The sequence below is a fragment of the Cetorhinus maximus genome, chromosome 2 (assembly GCF_964194155.1).
Source record: "Cetorhinus maximus chromosome 2, sCetMax3.hap1.1, whole genome shotgun sequence".
Taxonomy (NCBI): Eukaryota; Metazoa; Chordata; class Chondrichthyes; order Lamniformes; family Cetorhinidae; genus Cetorhinus; species Cetorhinus maximus.
This window is the reverse complement of record NC_135880.1, coordinates 62538446-62557679: the sequence shown is the minus strand read 5'-3', so window position 1 is coordinate 62557679 and position 19234 is coordinate 62538446. Positions and strand designations below refer to the sequence as shown.

General features: G+C 43.2%; 1 protein-coding gene across 9 annotated transcripts in view; it reads left to right on the top strand.

The window, feature by feature from the left end:
* The window catches only part of mctp1a (multiple C2 domains, transmembrane 1a), a 576914-nt gene that overhangs the window by 347645 nt on the left and 210035 nt on the right, over window positions 1–19234 (top strand). The gene's annotated exons all lie outside the window — the stretch shown is intronic.

Sequence of the window (19234 nt, the reverse complement as noted above, 5' to 3'; positions counted from 1 at the left end):
TGATGGAGTACTCTCCACTTGCCTGCGCAGCTCCAACAACACTCAAGGAACTCAACACCACCCAAGACAAAGCAATGCCTTTGCTCAGCACCTGTCTAGCACCTTAAACATTCACTTCCTTCACCACTGGCACACCATGACAGCAGAGTGTACCATCTATAATATGCATTACAGCAACTGGCCAAGGTTTCTTCGACAGCACCTCCCAATCCCGCAACCTCTATCACCTAGAAGGACAAGAGCAGGAGGTTCATGAGAACACCACCACCTGCAAGATCCCCTCCAAGTCACACATTATCCTGACTTTGAAATAACAGCACGGTCCCATCATCATCACTGGATCAAAGTCCTGGAACTGTCTCCCTAACAGCACTGTGGGTGTATCTTCATCACGTGGACTACAATGGTTCAAAAAGCCAGCTCACCATCACCTTAAGAGCAATAAATGCTGATCGTAACAGCAATGCCCATTTTTCCCTGCCTTCAGTCTGATGTGTCTAACTTTCCTAACAGCCTGGTGGCTGTGTATTTATCTTTGCTTTCTGGTGACCTAATGCTGATGCAGCATAAGTGTTGAATTCCTCGGTAGTTTTGCATTTATTCGTTAGTTAAACTTTTAAAATCAATATTAATGTTTTATGTTATGTTACTTGTGAATTTTTAAGTAACTTTTAAAACCTTAAAATGCAAATTATATAAAGCAATTACATCAGTGGCGAAATGGTCAGGGACAGATTTGCTGCCTTTTAGGCCTCACTAAAAATAAAGCCAGAAGCTTATTTCCTTGAAATTGAGCAATTGCCAAATGTTTCTATTCTGATTGAAACAGTGTTCTTCAGTAATTGGGTTCTAGTCCCTTACAGTATTTTGCAACAATGTAGGGTAAAAATAAGTTTCAGTCCATAATACTGAGCTAAAGTAGTGAAATACAATAAACTAGAATCAAGTTCATTTTTCTAATATATAGAAAAGGCTGGTTTCTGCTGCACAGGGCCAATGATGTAGAATGCTATGGGGGCTGATCAGGATATCTGTGATATGCCATAATTACTCCCACATTGCCCTGAATTACCTCTGGATAATGCTTTATACTGACAGCAATTTAGAGATATTACAACCAAGATCATTAAAGATGTGCCATTTGGGGTCTTTTAGCCAGAAGAGATGCATGTGCAGTTATTGCCAGTAGCTTGTCAGTGACTGGCTCTGATTGTTGCACTGGGGATAAGCTTTCGTTTCCAGTCCTAGATGGTGTTATCAGGGCTTCAAAGTGTTTTTTTTTAAACAACAGATTATATTATGCCAATTAAAATTATTGCATTTGTAAGAACAGCAGCAAGTTATATTCATGTTTATCTCAAGGTGTCAATCTTGGCTCAGTGGTAGCATCCTCAACTGTGTGTTGTGTTTTGTTTATTTTATTTATTCGCGAGATACGGGCATTGTGGGCAAGGCCAGCATTTATTGCCTAACCCTAATAGCCCCTGAGAAGGTGGTGGTGAGTGCCTTCTTCAAATGCTGCAGTCCATAGGAACAGGAGTAGGCCATTTAGCCCATTGAGCTTTTTCCCCCATGCAATAAGATCATGGTTGATCTTTTCTAACTCCATGTCAGTGTCATGTGGGTGCACCCACTGTGCTGTTAGGAAGTTCCAGGATTTTGATCCAGCAACAATGAAGGAACGGTGATATATTTCCAAGTGAGGATGACATGTGACTTGGAGGGGGTCTTGCAGGTGGTGCTGTTCCTATGCATCTGATGCCTTTGTGATTCTAGGTAGTATAGGTCGCAGTTTAAAAAGTGTTATCGAAGGAGTGGAAGAGGAGAGGGAGACCTGAGAGTGCATGGGGAGTAAGATGCTTGATGTAGGTACTATTCCAGGTGGTGGCTATACAACAGCATGGTTGGTAATGTGCATATGAACAGTGCATATATTAAACTTAGATGGTGCAGATAAACTGTGACTCAAATATGAGTAGGAAGATCTGCACAGATAGTCCACCTTGTGGCATGCATTTTCAGTGACAATGATCGTCTGCACAGCCCTAAAGGTTAATGCCGCAAGGATCTATAGTGGACAGCTCGGGGGTCAGCCATGCTATTTACCTATTGAACAGCTGTCACTTTTTGTGTGTCAAAAGAATGATTGCCTGCAAGAGATAATAAATTTTAACAAATTTTAGGCAAATAGAAAGAGAAAAATTGCAAATGCTGAAAAACTGAAATAAAAACAGAAAATGCTGGAAATACTCATCAGATTAACCAAACTCTGTAAAGGGAAAAGAAAAGCTTAGAGGTGTACCCTTCCTCAGATTGATGTTTCATGTGTATATTCTCCACTGGGTTAACATTTTGGATATTTAACGCTTTGGGTTTCCATCTCAGGTGTGTACCCTACATTGCTTAACCTTTTGGGTGCATAATTTTCATCAGAGATCTGGTGAATGGTACAGACACATAGCGGCCGGATTTAAAAATGGTGGGCAGGACCCCATTGTGGGATTTCGGCCCACATTCCGCCATTCCTGATTTTTTCTGGCATGGGAGAAGAGTGCGGGCAGCAAGCCCAAACCCTACACTCCTGATCTAGCCAGTTCCATAGCAAGCATCTCCTAAACCTCCCATGCCCAGCAACCTTTGTGGAACTGGGCCAGCTCCTCAGGGATTCAAGGTTCATGGCCCCTCAGCGGAGGTATGAACCATAGCCTGGATTCAGGAACTTTTTGAAAGATAACTTCAAAAGGTCTTTGCCATGCCATCCATGCCCCCTCCATGCCCACTCACGCTCCCACACACCTCCCTGGCCCCTAATAGCCCCTTGCCAACTTAATGCCCACTCATGTCCTCCAGCCACCCCCAATGGCCGCTCATGCCCTCCATGTCAACTCATGGCACATGTGGAAATGCTTTAAAAAATTATAATTTTCTTTAAAAAAGAAACTACTTTTATTAAAATCATATAAAAGTATCAATAAACCAGAGCTTTAGAGTATTAATAAGAGAAACTATAAACCCTTGACACCTGTTGACACAAAAAGGGAAAGCTTTTATTAGAGTCTGGACTCTCAGCCAAACATGCATTGTGAGGCTTGGGTGGGTGGGAGGGCATGGAGTGTAGGAGGGACCATGGGAACTGGGTGGGATATGAAGGGATATGAGGGTTGAGGGCTAGAGGGCCTAATATTTCACAGAACAACTGAGGCCATGTCCCAGAGAACCATGGTGGGCCTTTTAAACAGCCCACCTCGGCATTCAGCAGCCCCAATGGCCGCCTCCAATCTCTGTCCAGGGATGCCGAGCCCAACACTATCCTGCATCCAGCCCCAACACTCCCGTCCGAAATGAAAATCGTGCCATTCAGGGCACTTTTTCCCAAGGTGGTTGTGCTGAGCCAGGAAATTTTTCAACTCAAGCTACCCACCTCGGGAACAAAAATCAAGCCTAAAATGTTAACCTGTTTCTCTCATTACACATTTCTAATTTTCTTCATAAGCTTCTGGTCAATATGAAGGAGTGATCAACCGTCATTCTGGCGACACCATATAACATAGAAAAAGCCGAAAGAGAAAGGAAAGGCAGTCAGTAGCTGATGGTTAGGGGTCCACCACTTATTTCATTCTGTGCTCTTTAATTGTATGTCAGATCTGCCTCAGGGATTTGGACCATGAAAATTACTTTCTGCAGTACATTTTCTCTCATATCATGGCATGAATAATGTAATTTGCATAACCCTGCTGCTGTCTCATCTATTTTACTTTCTATATTCTTGTTAACATTTCTTCATGTCAGTATGGATTTAGATGTTATGTATCTTTAACATTCACTTCTTTTCATAATGTTCATATATGTCCCATGCTGCTACTTGACAGCAATATTGTTGCAGTACCTTTGTGCTGTTCCTTCTTAATTCACATACTTTTCTTCTCACTTCCTTTCAGATCTTTCTAGTCAGTGACATTGCATTAACCACCTTGGTGTACTTTCACACCTAAATCCCCCTCTGCTCAGATGCATCCTTTTCCACAAGATATGTACCCTCAATTCGCTATTGTAAAGTCCATAAGACTCCTGGCATCTAGACAATTGAATCAACTGCCATCATTCTCTGGTGCAATTATGCAATCTACAATCTTCCCAATATGTATATAGATTGTGACCCAGCAGCCATTTGAGATGTTTTAAAGGATTATACTCAGAACCAGAATCCAAGCACATTTACCTATTGGATCCTTTGGGAATCCTTTAATTTATTTATATTAAAATAAACTGAAGTTCACCTCTGTCTCCCCTGGATAAGGAGAGGATTTTAAGCCTCTGGTGCTGCTCCACTATACAATTTATATCATCAATGACTTAGAGGAGGGGAACAAAGGCCTGGTAGCTAAATTTGCAGGTGACACAGAGATTGGTAGGAAGGTATGTTGTGAAGAGGACATAAGGAGGTTGCAGACGGATATACATAAGTTGAGTGAGTGGGCAAAAATCTGGCAGATAAAGTATAATGTAGGAAAATGTAAAGTTGTTCACTTTGGCAGGAAGAATAAAAAGCAGAGTATTATTTAAATGGAGAACAACTGCAGAATTCTGAGGTGCAGAGGGATCTAGGTATTGTCGTGCATGAGTCACAATAAGATCGTATGCAGGTACAGCAAGTAATTAAGAAGGCTAATGAAATACTATCCTTTATTACAAGTGGAATTGAACATAAAAGTAAGGATAAAAACAAAAATACCTGGAAAAACTCAGCAGGTCTGACAGCATCTTCGAAGAGGAATACAGTTAACGTTTTGAGTCCGAATGACTCTTCACCAGAACAAAGGAAAAATAGTTATTTTTCCTTAGTTCTGATGAAGAGTCATTCAGACTCGAAACGTTAACTGTATTCTTCTCCGCAGATGCTGTCAGACCTGCTGAGTTTTTCCAGGTATTTTTGTTTTTGTTTTAGATTTCCAGCATCCGCAGTATTTTGCTTTTATAAAAGTAAGGATGTTATGTTTCAGTCATAGGAGGCATTGGTGAGGCCACATCTCGAATATTGTGTGCAGTTTTAGTCTCCCTATTTAAAGAAAGATGTAAATGTGTTGGAGGCGGTTTACTAGATTGATATCTGGAATGACCGAGCGGGTTGCCTTATGAGGAAAGGTTGGACAAAAAGGGCTTGTTTCCACTGGAGTTTAGAAGCGTGTGAGTGACTTGATTGAAATATATAAAATCCTGAACGGTCTTGACAAGGTGGATGTGGAAAGGATGTTTCCTCTTATGGGTGAGTCCAGAATAGGGGGGCACTGTTTTAAAATTAGGGATCACTCTTTTAGGACAGAGATGAAGAGAATTTTTTTCTCAGAGGGTTATACGACTTTGGAACTCTTTGCCTCAGAAGATAGTGGAGGTGGAGTCATTGAATATTTTTAAGGTGGAGGTAGATTGATTCCCTTGCCTAACAAGAATCTAAGGTTATCAGGGGTAGATGGGAATGTGGAATTTGAAACACTAACAGATCAGCCATGATCTTATTGAATGGCAGAGCAGGCTCAAGGGGCCAAATGGCCTCCTGTTCCTCTATCATATGTCCGTATGTTCACTAAACCTGTTAGAAATGTATGTCAATAATGAGAGAAAACAGCAAGAGTTTCAATTTCATTCTCTCCTCACCCTCCATGTACAGTCAAATAAGCAACTACATTCTCTTTCAGTGCATTCAGGGGGCTGCCAGGAGCTGTGGCACCATACCCCAGTACCCAGACCCTAGTATCCATCAGCACTTTCAACAGAGACGGGTACATTGGGGCATTAAAATGCATTTTAAAATAGTAATTTGATCAGTTTATTGATGCCAGATATCAAGAGAAAAATAAATTTGGAATTGGATTGCCCAGCATAGCTTCAGGAAAAATTTGTACCAATATGTTTTAATCAATTTCTATTATATATTGTAGCCCCTTACACTTGAAAAATTTAGCCTCCAGGGATGAAGCTAATTGTATATTTTGAATAATGTTAGCCAGCAGTATCACGTTTGATTTTAGATATTTCTTGTCTGATAACATCATGACCTTGTTGAATCGTAGAATGGTTACAGCACAGAAGGAGACCATTTGGCTGGCCGTCTCTGTGCTGGCCCTCTGAAGGATCAATTCACCTAGTGCCATTCCCGTCTTTTCCCCAATGTCTTGCATTTCTTTCCTTTTCAGATAATGGTCTGAAAGCCTCAGTTGACCCTACCTCCACCACATTCTCAGTCAATGCATTCCAGATCCTAACCACTGTTGCGTGAAAAAGTTTTTCATCATGTCGCCATTGCTTCTTTTGCCAATTACCTTAAATAGTGCCCTCTGGTTCTCAATCCTTCCAACATTAGGAACAGTTATTCCTTATCTACTCTGTCCAGATGACTTATGATTTCAATTATCTCTGTCAAATCTTCTCTTAACATCCTCTTCTCCGAGAAGAGCAGTCCCAACTTCTCCAATCTTTCTATGTAACTGAAGTTCCTCGTCCCTGGAGCCATTCTCGTAGATCATTTCTGCACTCTCTCTGATGCCTTCACATCCTTCCTAAAGTGTGGTGCCCAGAACTGGATTCAATACTCCAGCTGAGCCTAAACAAGTGTTTTACACAGGTTTAACATAACTTCTTTGCTTTTGTACTCTGTTCCTCTGTTGATAAAGCCCAGGATGCTGCATGCTTTATTAGCCACTCTCTCAACCTGTCCTGCCACCTTCAGTGATTTATGCACATATACATCCAGGTCCTCTCCTGCTCCTGCACCCCCTTTAGAATTGTACCGTTGATCTTATATAGCCCGCCCTGCATTGTTCCTGTGAAAGTAAATCATTTCACACTTCTCTGCATTAAATTTCATCTGCCACTTATTTACTCATTCCACCAAACTGTCAATGATCTTTTGAAGTTCTACACCATTATTGGCTATCCCTCATTAGTGAGGATAATTGTTTTGCTTGAGTCAGAAGATGGCTGATTAGGCTGATTTGGGATCTGCAGACTCTATGGCATGTAGGGCATTTGTCGTCATGTGGGATGTCTGGTCGTGTATTATCACCCCTCTCACTTTTCCTCTTCATTTTGTCATCACTGAGTCTCATAATGCTGGGGACCTTCCCACAGACTCTGCTGCCATCCGGTTTGGTCCAAGCCAATGGTTTCCCAGGAGTTGATGTCAATGTAGCATTTCTCCATGTTGGCTTTCAGCACATCTTTGAAGCTCTTCTTTTGTCCTCCTCTGGTGCGTCTGCCCTGACTGAGCTGTGAGAAGAAGATCTGCTTTGGAAATCTGGTATCTAACATCCGAACTATATGACCAACCCAACAAAGCTAATGGTGGATGATCTCAATGCTTATGGTGCCTGCCTGCAAGAGGACACTGATGTTGATCTGTCTGTCCTCCCACTTAATATGTACGATCTTCCACAGGCAGCCTTGATGGTATGACTCCAATGTTTTGAGGTGCCTCCTATACATTGGCAATATTTCAACCCTGTACAGTAAGGAAGGGAACATGACTGCATGGTAGACATTGGGTTTGGTTTCAATTCTGATGTTGCGATCTTCAAACACTCGCTTCCTCAGGTGGCCAAAGGCTGCACCAGCAGATTTCAGGCAATGCTGGTTTTCTTTGTCAATGTCAGCCTTCTGTGAAAGATAACTTCCAAGGTACTGAAAGTATTCAAGATTTTCCAAGCATCCATCATGAATCCTATCAATGGGGCTGGGGTGTGTGCATTTGTAGCTTGCTGATGGAGGACTTTGGTCTTCTGAATGTTGAGTGCAAGTCTCATCTTTTCCTATGCCTCAGTAAACATGTCGATGATTCCCTGGAGATCGGTTTCAGACACAGCACTTACTGCAGCATCATCAGCATATTGGAGCTCGATGACTGAGGTCAGGGTGATCTTAGTATTTGATTGGAATCATCTGAGATTAAATAATTTACCGTCCATTCGGTAAATAAGCCGCACTCCAGCTGGGAGCTTGTCTCTAGTCAGACAGACCATGGCAACAAGGAAGATGGAAAAAAGAGTTGGAGCGATGGCACAACCTTGTTTTACTACCGTCTTAACCTCAAAAGGAAGAATGGGGTTGAGAAACTTATCAGCCATGATTGAATGGCGGAGCAGACTCGATGGGCCGAATGGCCTAATTTCTGCTTCTATGTCTTATGGTCTTATGATCTGTAATGGACCTGTTGTTAAGGATCGCCACTAGGATATCATCATGATTTCTGGAATTAAAAGTCTGATGATGACCCTGAAACCATTGCCGATTGTCATAAAAACCCATCTGGTTCACTAATGTCCTTTAGGGAAGAAAATCTGCCATCTTTACCTGGCCTGGTCTACATGTGACTCCAGACCCACAGCAATGTGGTTGACTCTTAAATGCCCTCTGAACAAGGGCAATTAGGGGTGGGCAATAAATGATGGCCTCGGCAGCAATGCCCACATCCCATGAATGAATAAAAAGAATGAAGCAGGTGAAGGATGGTAGCCAATTTTGGCAGACATCCATTCTTCAGCAGAATCTTCCAGAGTGCCTTGCAATTTACAGAGTCAAAGGCCTTTGTCAAGTCAAATAATGCTATTTAGAGAGGGTGATGTTGTTCTTGACATTTTTCTTGTAGTTGGCTAGCTGGAAAAATCATCTCAGCCATGCCTCTTGATGGGCTAAACCCTCATTGAGAATCGGGAGTAGCTCTTCATCAAGTGTAATAAGTCAATTCAGAAGGGTTCTTGTAATGAACTTTCCTGCAATGGAAAGCAGGGAGATGTGTCTGTAATTTCCACAGTCAGATTTGTCCCCTTTCTTGAAGATTGTCAAAATCATTGCATCCTTGAGATCATTCAGGAGTTCCTCTTCATTTCAGATCTATAGGATAAGGGCATGGAGCTGGAATGTTAGTTCCTCTTCTCCATGCTTAAACATTTCAGTGGAGATTCCATCACCTCCTGCTGCTTTGATGTTCTTCATTTGTGTGATGTCTTTCATCGCCTCCATAGGCATTGGTGGAGTTCTGAGCTCACTTCTAACTGGGTGTTGTGGGATGGAGTTGAAAACAATCTCGTCAACAATTGATTCTTGATTGAAAATGTCTTCAAAATGCTCCCTCCAACAGGTGTTGACAGCTTCCCTTTCCTTGATCAGATCTCCTCCATCCTTAGGCCTCAAGGAACTGGCCCTTGAGTACTTGGGCCATAAATGGCCTTTGTGTCAGTGAAGAAGCCATGGATATCATTTATGTCAAAAAGATGTTGAATGTCCTTTGTCTTGTCCCCCACATGTTCTTCATGTCGCAGGTGCACCTTTGTACCTCAGCCTTTACTTGTCAGTGAACCAGCTTCTTTTGCTTTGAGTTTGGTTTATTCCGCCAGGTTAAAAAAGTCTTGCATTTGAGGTCAATCAGTTCATAGACATCCTGATCATTTTCATCAAACCAATCCTGATGTTCCCGACAGAAAATCCAAGTGTTTCTTTGCAGGCATTGATGATATTGGACTTAAAGACATCCCAAGCACTGTGAACCCTCTTTTTCTATTCTTAACTGAAGTTTATAAGTTTTTCCCTAAGGGATTGTTGGAATCAGCCTCTTTTGTTTGAATCCTTCAGGGCTTCGATGTTGATCTTTCGTGGACATCTCTCCTGTTGCACCTATCGCTTGGGAGCCAGTTTGATGGACATAATTGAATGAATAAGTCTGTGATTAGTCCAGCAGTCATCAGTCCCTGTCATTGGTCTGGTGGTGCAGACGTCTTTGCGATTCCTGGCACAGGTGATGATATAAATCGTTCAGGTGCCAGTGCTTGGACCGTGCATGTTGTCATTACATTTTGTATTTGTTCTTCTGTCAGAACAGGGTATTGATGATGATGTCCATGTTCTGTGCATTTGGTAAGGAGAAGAATACCATTGAAGTTGACATTTCCAATCCCTTCCCTGCCAATAGTTCCATTCCAGAGATTGGCATCTCTTCCAACTCTGCCTTTGAAGTCTCCAAGAAAAACCCCACAGAGAACTTTGTCAAGTTTTGGCATGGAAATCTTCCTTGGTTTCATTGTCGGCATCCAAAGTTGGGGCATATGCACTGATTACAGTGGCAAATTGGCTCCTTATCAGTTTGAGACAGAGTCAAGAGGCGCTCATTTCATCCAAGAGGGATCTCATGAATCTGGTTCACAAGTCTGTTCTTGATGGCAAATCCAGCTCCATGAACTCTGCAATCTTCTGCTGATTTCCTTTTTCCAGAAAAAGTATGGCTGTCTCAGAGTTCTTTGAGCTGCCCCTCTCCAGCTTGCTGGGTCTCACTCAGAGCAGTGGTGTTGATGTCAAAAAAAAAATCTGAAATTAAAAAGTCTAATGATGATCATGAAACCATTGGCGATTGTTATAAAAACCCATCTGGTTCACTAATGTCCTTTAGGGAGGGGAATCAGCTGTCCTTACCTGGTCTGGCTTACATGTGACTCCAGACCCACAGCAATGTGGTTGACTCTTGAATGCCCTCTGAACAAGGGCAATTATGGATGAGTAATAAATGCTGGCCTAACCAGCAACACCCAAATCCCATGAATGAATTTTTAAAAAATATCATCAGAGTTCTCGGGTGACAAATGCAGTGCGACTCTCAGGGTATTCACTCGCGAGTGTGTCTATGAGGGTCCTGATATTCCAGGTCCCAGACTTTAGTACTTGTGTCTTTTGTGTGCTTCTACCACAAATGGTGATCCTTCTGGATGCGGTGATCCAGTCGGGAGAGATGAGTCAGATTATGTTTCAGGCACCTTTACTGGCCCCCTCCCCATTAAGGGGTGAGCAGAGTGGATCCTAAAGAGGGCTGCTCCGTCGTAGTTACAGCTGCCAAAAGGCACCCCTGCCTCCTCCAAGTGCTAGATGTTCATCTTGTAACTGATGCCTCCATACCAGATCATGACTAGAAGCTTCCAGAGAACACAATACTGCTCCCGTCACCATTTGCTGGTCACCAAAGAGCTTGGAAGATGCGTTTGGAAAAAAAAACGCCTGTGCATGACATCTTTTAGCATGGAGAAACCGTTACATACCAGCATCTTGACAGAACAAAACCTTGTTCCAATGGCAAGGAAACCAAGACAATTGGAGGTTTAGTTCTGCTGCAACCTTTGTCCATCAAAACAGCTGACATTCCAGATGGTACATCTTCCTCCGCCTGTTCTGCCGTTGAGGACTTACTAGCCAGAGCCCTGTCTGCTGAATATTTCAAGGGTTCCTAACAGGCCATCACGGCCTAGGACGTAAGGGTCCCACTGTAGTTCACCCTGTTTTGATCGGCTCTTTCTTACTCATTGCCCAGGTTCAGTGGTGAAGACAAGGGGGTGGACTTTGAGTTCTACACCATCCTCCTCATGGTTCACAATACTTCCAAGCTTTGTACTAGCTGCAAATTTTGAAATTGTGCTGTGTACACCAAGGCCTAGGCCATTAATATACATCAAGAAGAGCAGGGGTCCTACCACCAATCCCTAGGTAACTCAACTGCAAACTTTCCTCCAGTCCGAAAAATAATGGTTCTCCACAACTCTGCTTCCTTTCACTCAGCCAATTTCGTATCCGTGTTGCTACTGTCCCTTTTATTGCACGAGCTGTAACTTTGCTCACAGTCTGTTGTGTGGCACTTTATCAAATGCCTTCTGGAAATCCATGTACACAACATCAACAGCATTACCCTCATCAACCATCTCTGTTAACTCATCAAAAAACTCCAGCAAGCTAGTTAAACATGATTTGCCCTTAACAAATCCATGCTGGTTTTCCTTAATTAATTCACATTTGCCCAAATGATGATTAATTGTGTCCGAATTATTGTTTCTAACAGCTTCCCCGCCATCGTGGTTAAACTGACTGGCCTATAGTTGCTGGGCTTATCTTTATATCCTTTTTTGAACAACAGTGCAACATTTGCAGTTCTCCAGTCTTCTGGCACCACCCCTGTGTCTAAGGAAGACAGGAAAATTATAGCTAGTGCCTCTGAAATTTCCACTCTCACTTCCTTTAATATCCTTAAATGCATCTCATTTGTTCCTGATGCCTTATCAACTTTTAAGTATATACATCCTATCGAATATCTCCTCCTTATCAATATTAAACCCTTCAAGTGTCTGCTCTACCTCGTCTTTCACTGGGCAGCATCTTCCTCCTTGGTGAAGACAAATGCAAAGTGTTCATTTAATACTCAGCATGCCCCTTGTCTCCATGCATGAATTGCTTTTTAGTCCCTAATCAGCCCCTCTACTCCTACTACCACCTTATTGCTATTTATATGCCTATAGAAGACTTTGGAATTACCTTTCATGTTAGCTGTCTGTCCTCATACTCTCTTTTCTCTTATTTGTTTTTTCAATTCCTCTCTGACCCTTCTTTATTCAGCCTCCTTCTCAATTGTACTATCCATCTGACATCTGTCATAAGCACACTTCTTCTGCTTCATTTTAATTTCTATCTTTCATCATCCAGGAAGCTCTGGATTTGTTTGCCCTACCTTACCTCTTTGTGGGAATATACCTTGACTGTGTCCAAACCATCTTTTCTTTAAAGGCAGTCCTGTTTGATTCTGTTTTGCCTGCTAATATTTGACTCCAATTTATTCAATCCAGATCTGTTCTCATCCCATTGAAGTTGGCTTTCTCCCAGTTAATTATTCTTTCTCTGGATTGTTCTTTGTCCTTTTCCATAATCAGCCTAAACCTTATGATACAACAATCACTGCCTCCTAAATGTTCTACTACTGACACTAGATCCACTTGGCCTACCTCATCCCCAGAACCAGGTCCAGCAGTGCCTCCCTTCTCATTGAACTGGACAGGTACTGGTGTAGAAAATTTCCCTGAACATACTCTAGGAACTCTTGTTCCTCTCTGCCCTTTATGCTACTACTATCCCAATCTATATTCCAATAATTAAAGTCTCCCATTATAACGACTCAATAATTCTTGCAACTCTCTAATTTCCTTGAAAATTTATTCCTCTACATCTTTCCCTCTAATTCATGGCCTATAGGCTACACCGAGCAATGTAGTTGCACCTTTTTGTCCCTTAGCTCTAGCCAATTAGGTTCTGTCCTGAATCCTTCTGAGACATCCTCTCTCCCCAGCACTGCAATGTTCTCCTTAATCAATGATGCCACCCTTCCTCAGTTTCTTCCTTTCCTGTCTTTCCTGAACACTTTGTATCCAGGAATATTTAACACCCATTCCTGCCCTTCTTTGAGTCAGATCTCTGTTATTGCCCCAAAATTGTATTCCCACCAGGCAATATGCACCCCTAACACACCCATCTTATTTATCACACTCTATACGTGCACAGTAATTTTATTACTTTCCCTGTTATGCTGAACCCACTTAAAACCTTACTATTTTCTATTCTAGTACTATCTGTCCCACCTAATATTCTATCCCAATATCCCTTTCAAATATTACCTCCGGTTCCCACACTGCAGCCAAGCTAGGTTAAACCCTCCCCAATAGCAGCAGCAAATCGCTCCATAATTAACTTAGTCCTGCCTCTGTTTAGGTGCAATCTGTCTGGCATAAACTGGTCCCACCTCCACAAACTGATCCCAGTATCCCAACAACCTAAAGCCCCCCATCCTGAAGCATCTCTCCAGCCACACAGTCATCTGCTCAATCCTTCTATACCTATACTCACTTGCGCATGGTACCGGGAGTAATCTGGAGATTACTATTTTTGAGGTCTTGCTTGCTCATTTCCTACCTAGCTTCCTAAATTCTGACTGCAGGACCACATCCCTCTTCCTGCCTATTTCATTGATACTGATGTGGGCCAGGACTGCTGGATGTTCATCCTCCCACCTCAGGGGAGGCCTGTTCAGTGGCATCCTTGACCCTGGCACAAGGGAAGCAACATACCATTCAGGTTTCACATCTGGGGCAGCAGAAAATCCTGTCTGTTCGTGTAACTATCAATTCTCCAATCACTACTGCACATCCAGTCTTTATTGTGACCCCCAGTATAGCTGAGACAGCTGTAGTATCAAGACTTCATTCTGGCTGCACTCCCCAGATGAACCATCACTTTAATCAGTATTTAGAACTGAATACTGATTGGAGAGTGAGATGCACTCAGGGGACCCCTGTACTACCTGCTTGGTCCTTCTTGACTGTCTGACAGTCACCAATTCCTTCTCTCTCTACACATCCTGAAGCTGCGGGGTGAACACATCTATAAAAGTGCTATCCACAAAGCTCTCAACCTCATGAAGACAGCTGCTGCTCAAGCTCCAAAATTGGGAGCTTGAACTGCTAACGCCCAGAACACTTGTCACACATGTGGTTATCTAGGACACAGGAAAATGTCCTGGAGTTCCCACATGGAACACGATGTACACTCCAAGGGTCAGAGCTGCCCTACCATTTCTCTATGAATTAGATAATAAAACCTGCTACTTTAAAAATGAAAACTCATCACCTTCTCATTTCTCTTCTTCTCTTGTCACTTAGACATAGGGAGCTTAATTTAAATGCTTTACTTAACCCTTATATAAAAAACAATATTTTTCAATTTCCCAGCCCCTTTTACTAACTTCCTAACTTTGGAACAAGAGAAAGAAAGCTACAATTCTCACCATCCAATCAACTCACAGCCTTCCTGCGATGTCTCAGTTTGATTTTTTTTTCTTCTTCTCTCGCTTCAGTGATCTTGACCTGCTTCAAGCTCCTCCTGGTCTGCTTGGCAATGATCCTGACCTGTTTCAAGCTCCTTCCGGTCTGCTTCACAGTGATCCTGACCTGCTTTACTCTTCTCCCGGTCTGATTCACAGTGATCCTGACCTGTTTCACTCTCCTCCTGGTCTGCTTCACAATAATCCTGACCTGCTTCAAGCTCCTCCCGGTCTGCTTCACAGTGATCCTGACCTGCTTCACTCTCCTTCCAGTCTGCTTCAGAGTGATTCTGACCTGTTTCACTCTCTTTCTGGTCTGCTTCACAGTGAACCTGGCCTGCTTCACTCTCTTCCTGGTCTGCTTCATAGTGATCCTGACCTGCTTTACTCTCCTGGTCAGCTTCACAGTGAACCTGGCCTGCTTCACTCTCCTCCCGGTCTGCTTCACAATGATCCTGACCTGTTTCAAGCACCTCCTGGTCTGCTTCACAATGATCCTGACCTGCTTCACTCTCCTCCCGGTCTGCTTCACAATGATCCTGACCTGTTTCAAGCTCCTCCCAGTCTGCTTCACAGTGATCCTGACCTGTTTCACTCTCCTCCCATTCTGCTTCACAGTGATCCTGACCTGCTTCACCCTCCTTCCTGTCTGCTTCACAGTGATCCTGAGCTGTTTCACTCTCCTTCCGGTCTGCTTCACAGTGATCTTGACCTGCTTCACTCTCCTTCCGGTCTGCTTCACAGTGACCCTGACCTGCTTCGCTCTCTTCCTGGACTGCTTCACAGTGATCCTGACCTGCTTCACTCTCCTCCCGGCCTGCTTCACAGTGATCCCGACTTGCTTCACACTCCTCCCAATCTGCAAAACAGTGATCCTGACCTTGCAAATATCCAACAAGACATATTAACTTTGATTTAGTGGGGACCTCAGGTGCCAGTCTTCAGCCAATTCAGTTCACTCCATGTGATATCAAGAAATGGTTGAAGGCACTGGATAATGCAAAGGCTATGGGCCTTGATAATGTTCCGGCAATAATACTGAAGACTTGTGCAGCAGAACTTGCCGCGTTTCTAGTCAAGCTGTTCCAGTACAGCCACAACACTGGCATCTACCCGGCTATGTGGAAAATTGCTCAGGTTGCCCTGCCCCTGGTTCTAGGCCTCTGTTTCTCCTGAGACATATGTCAAGCTGAAGGAAAAGGCAGCCAGAGCAATGACTTCCATGTTCTGTTTAAATCAGGCCCACACTTTAATAGTCACATGTTCATTCCCACTCCCATATACACTAATTGGCTGCGAAACCCATTTCCAAACCAATTAAGGGGTCCCTGTATGAAAATTGGGGCTGATGACTGTTTAGCCCCTGGGGTGGGTTTGGGAGGCAGAAACGGTCCTGACTTCTGTTCCTGTCCTTGGAAGGAAAATTTGGCCCCTAGTCTCCATTGTAGCCTCTATATCATGTCTTTCCATCATTATTAATACTTCTGGTTAACTTTTATTCCTCAATCAACATTATTGAAAAAAAGCTAATCAATTGAACATTTATCTCATTGCTGTTTGTAGAACATTACAGAATAGTGCAAAGGCTGTGGGCCCTGACAATATTACGGCAATAGTACTGAAGATTTGTGCTCCAGAACTTGCTGCGCCCCTAGCCAAGCTGTTCCAGTACAACTACAACACTGGCATCTACCGGCTATGTGGAAAATTGCCCAGGTATGTCCTGTAAACAAAAGGCAGGACAAATCCAACCCGGCCAATTATTGCCCCATCAGTCTACTCTCCATCATCAGTAAAGTAGTGGAAGGGGTCATCACAGTGCTATCAAGCGGCACTTGCTTCGCAATAACCTGCTCACTGACGCCAGTTTGGATTCGGCTCCTGACCTCATTACAACCTTGGTTCAAACATGGACAAAAGAGCTTAACTCCCGAAGTGAGGTGAGAGTTACTGCCCTTGACATCAAGGCAGTATTTGATCGAGTGTGACTTCAAGGAGCCCTAGCAAAACTGGAGTCAATGGGAATCAGGGGGAAAACTCTCCAAAGGTTGGAGTCATACCTAGCACAAAGGAAGATGGTTGTAGTTGTTAGAGGCCAGTCATCTCAGCTCCAGGACATCACTGCAGTAGTTCCTGAGGCTAGTGTCCTCGGCCCAACCATTATCAGCTGCTTCATCAATCATAAGGTCAGAAGCTGGGATGTTAGCTGATGATTGCACAATGTTCAGCACCATTCATGACTCCTCAGATACTGAAGCAGTCCATGTCCAAATGTAGCAAGACCTGGACAATATCCAGGCTTGGGCTGACAAGTGATAAGTAACATTCGCGCCACACAGGTGCCAGACAGTGACCATCTCCAACAAGAGAGACCCTAACCATCGCCCCTTGATGTTCAATGACATTATCATCTCTGAATCCCCTACTATCAACATCCTGGGGATTACCATTGACCAGAAACTGAACTGGACCAGTCATATAAATGCTGTGGCTACAAGAGCAGGTCAGAGGCTAAGAATCCTGTGACGAGTAACTCAACACCTGGCTCCCCAAAAGCCTGTCCAGCACCTCCAAGGCACAAGTCAGAAGTGTGGTGGAATACTCCCCACTTGCCTGGATGAGTGCAGCTCCCACAACACTCAAGAAGCTTGACACTATCCAGGACAAAGCAGCCCACTTGATTGGCACCGCTTCCACCAATATTCACTCCTTCCATCACCGACGTACAGTAGTAGCAGTGTGTACCATCTACAAAATGCACTGCAGGAATTCACCAAGGCTCCTTAGACAGCATCTTCTAAACCTACGACCACTACCATCTAGAAGGACAAGGGCAGCAGATAGATGGGAATGCCGCCGCCTGGAAGTTCCCCTCCAAGTCACTCACCATCCTGACTTGGAAATATATCGCTGTTCCTTCACTGTTGCTAGGTCAAAATCCTGGAACTCCCTTCCTAACAGCACTGTGGGTGTACCTACACCATATGGACTGCAGCGGTTCAAGAAGGCAGCTCACCACCATCTTCTCAAGGGCAATTAAGGATGAGCAATAAATGCTGGCCCAGCCAGTGAAGTCCACGTCCCACGAATGAATTTTAAAAAATAGGAATCTGTGAAATAATTAATGACATATTTTACACTGCTAATAACCAGGACATGTAAATTATAAGTGTAAGGCACATGCACCTAATTTAAACCCTCTTGCTTGTGTCTTTGGACAAAAGTTACAGGTCTATATTACTATATCAACATGGGCCGATAAGACTTTTTTGTTTTCTGGCAATTACTTCCTACTCCATATCGGCTCATAATATATGTATTGATAAGGATTTTACAGGCACACTAAGTGTCCTGTCCTTGTGACAAAATGCAGATCAGCCTGGTTGGGACCACAGCAGCTATTTTACCGGTGGCGGCCAATTAAGAGACCGCTGCTGGATCCGCCATTCCATTAAGGATGGCAGCCTGCCTCTCCAAGCTGCTGGCTCAAATTTTATATCTTTATTCATAGCATATTAATAATACTCAAGAGTGGAATAACATTCAGTTTATGTGGTTCAAATGAAGGCTAGAGGTCATTTTGAAAACTTGATTGCCAATGTCTAAATTCAGCCAAATTTGGAAGATATCGGATGAGTTTGGAATAGTCTTTATACTATTCATATCTGAAGTGTGACTGAAAGAATGGTTTTGCTTCATTCAGAAATACATTGATTTATGAATTCATCTTTAAGTCGATGCTTTGATTAATACGTATCAGTTTGTTTTGACTTCAACTTTTCCATCTGGCCCATCTTGTTTCTTCCCCTTCTTATTCAATATTTTGATCAGGAATTTCCTTGGAGTTGCTCTCACTGTGCTGTGTGAATAGATTTTTCCTCACTCTTCCAGTGCAACCACAGTGGCAGAGTGGCAGTAGCTCCAAAGAATTTCCTCCCTTTGTCTTTACATTTAACATTTCTTGAATCAATTTTCTTAAATCTTTATTTTCTTTTTTTGTGTTTGGAATATAAGAAAAAGTTATGGCAGGTGAGCGGGACGATTGTTAACCCACTCGGAGTGTTGGGACAGGTAGTGCATGCTGTTAAAATAGCTGTGCAAAGGCTTATCACCCTGTACCCATATAATTGTTGGCCATGGCCACCTTAGCCTTTTTAGGCAACCAGTGTTCCCACTTTAGTTCACATAGCAGCCTTATTGATATTGATATAGGTCCTCTGATACCATTAGCATCCAGATCACATTTCAGTGGTTTACTGAATGGGGCATATATTGCAGGTATCTTGTTCAGTGAAAATTTAACTGGGAAGAAGAAGTATGTCAAAATCTTTCCTTATAGTGAGGCCAAGAGTAGCAGGAGTGCTTCTATGAACCCCACGAAGAATGCCTGGGGCACTGCTCCCCTGGGCTTTCCTTCCGATTCCCACCCATGAAGATTCTGAAGGGGCTTAACAGGGTAGACACTGAGGGGCTGTTTGCCCTGATTATGGAATCTAGAACATGGAGGCACAGTCTCAGGACAAGGCGTCCATCATTTTGGACTGAGATCAGGAGAGATTTCTTCATGCG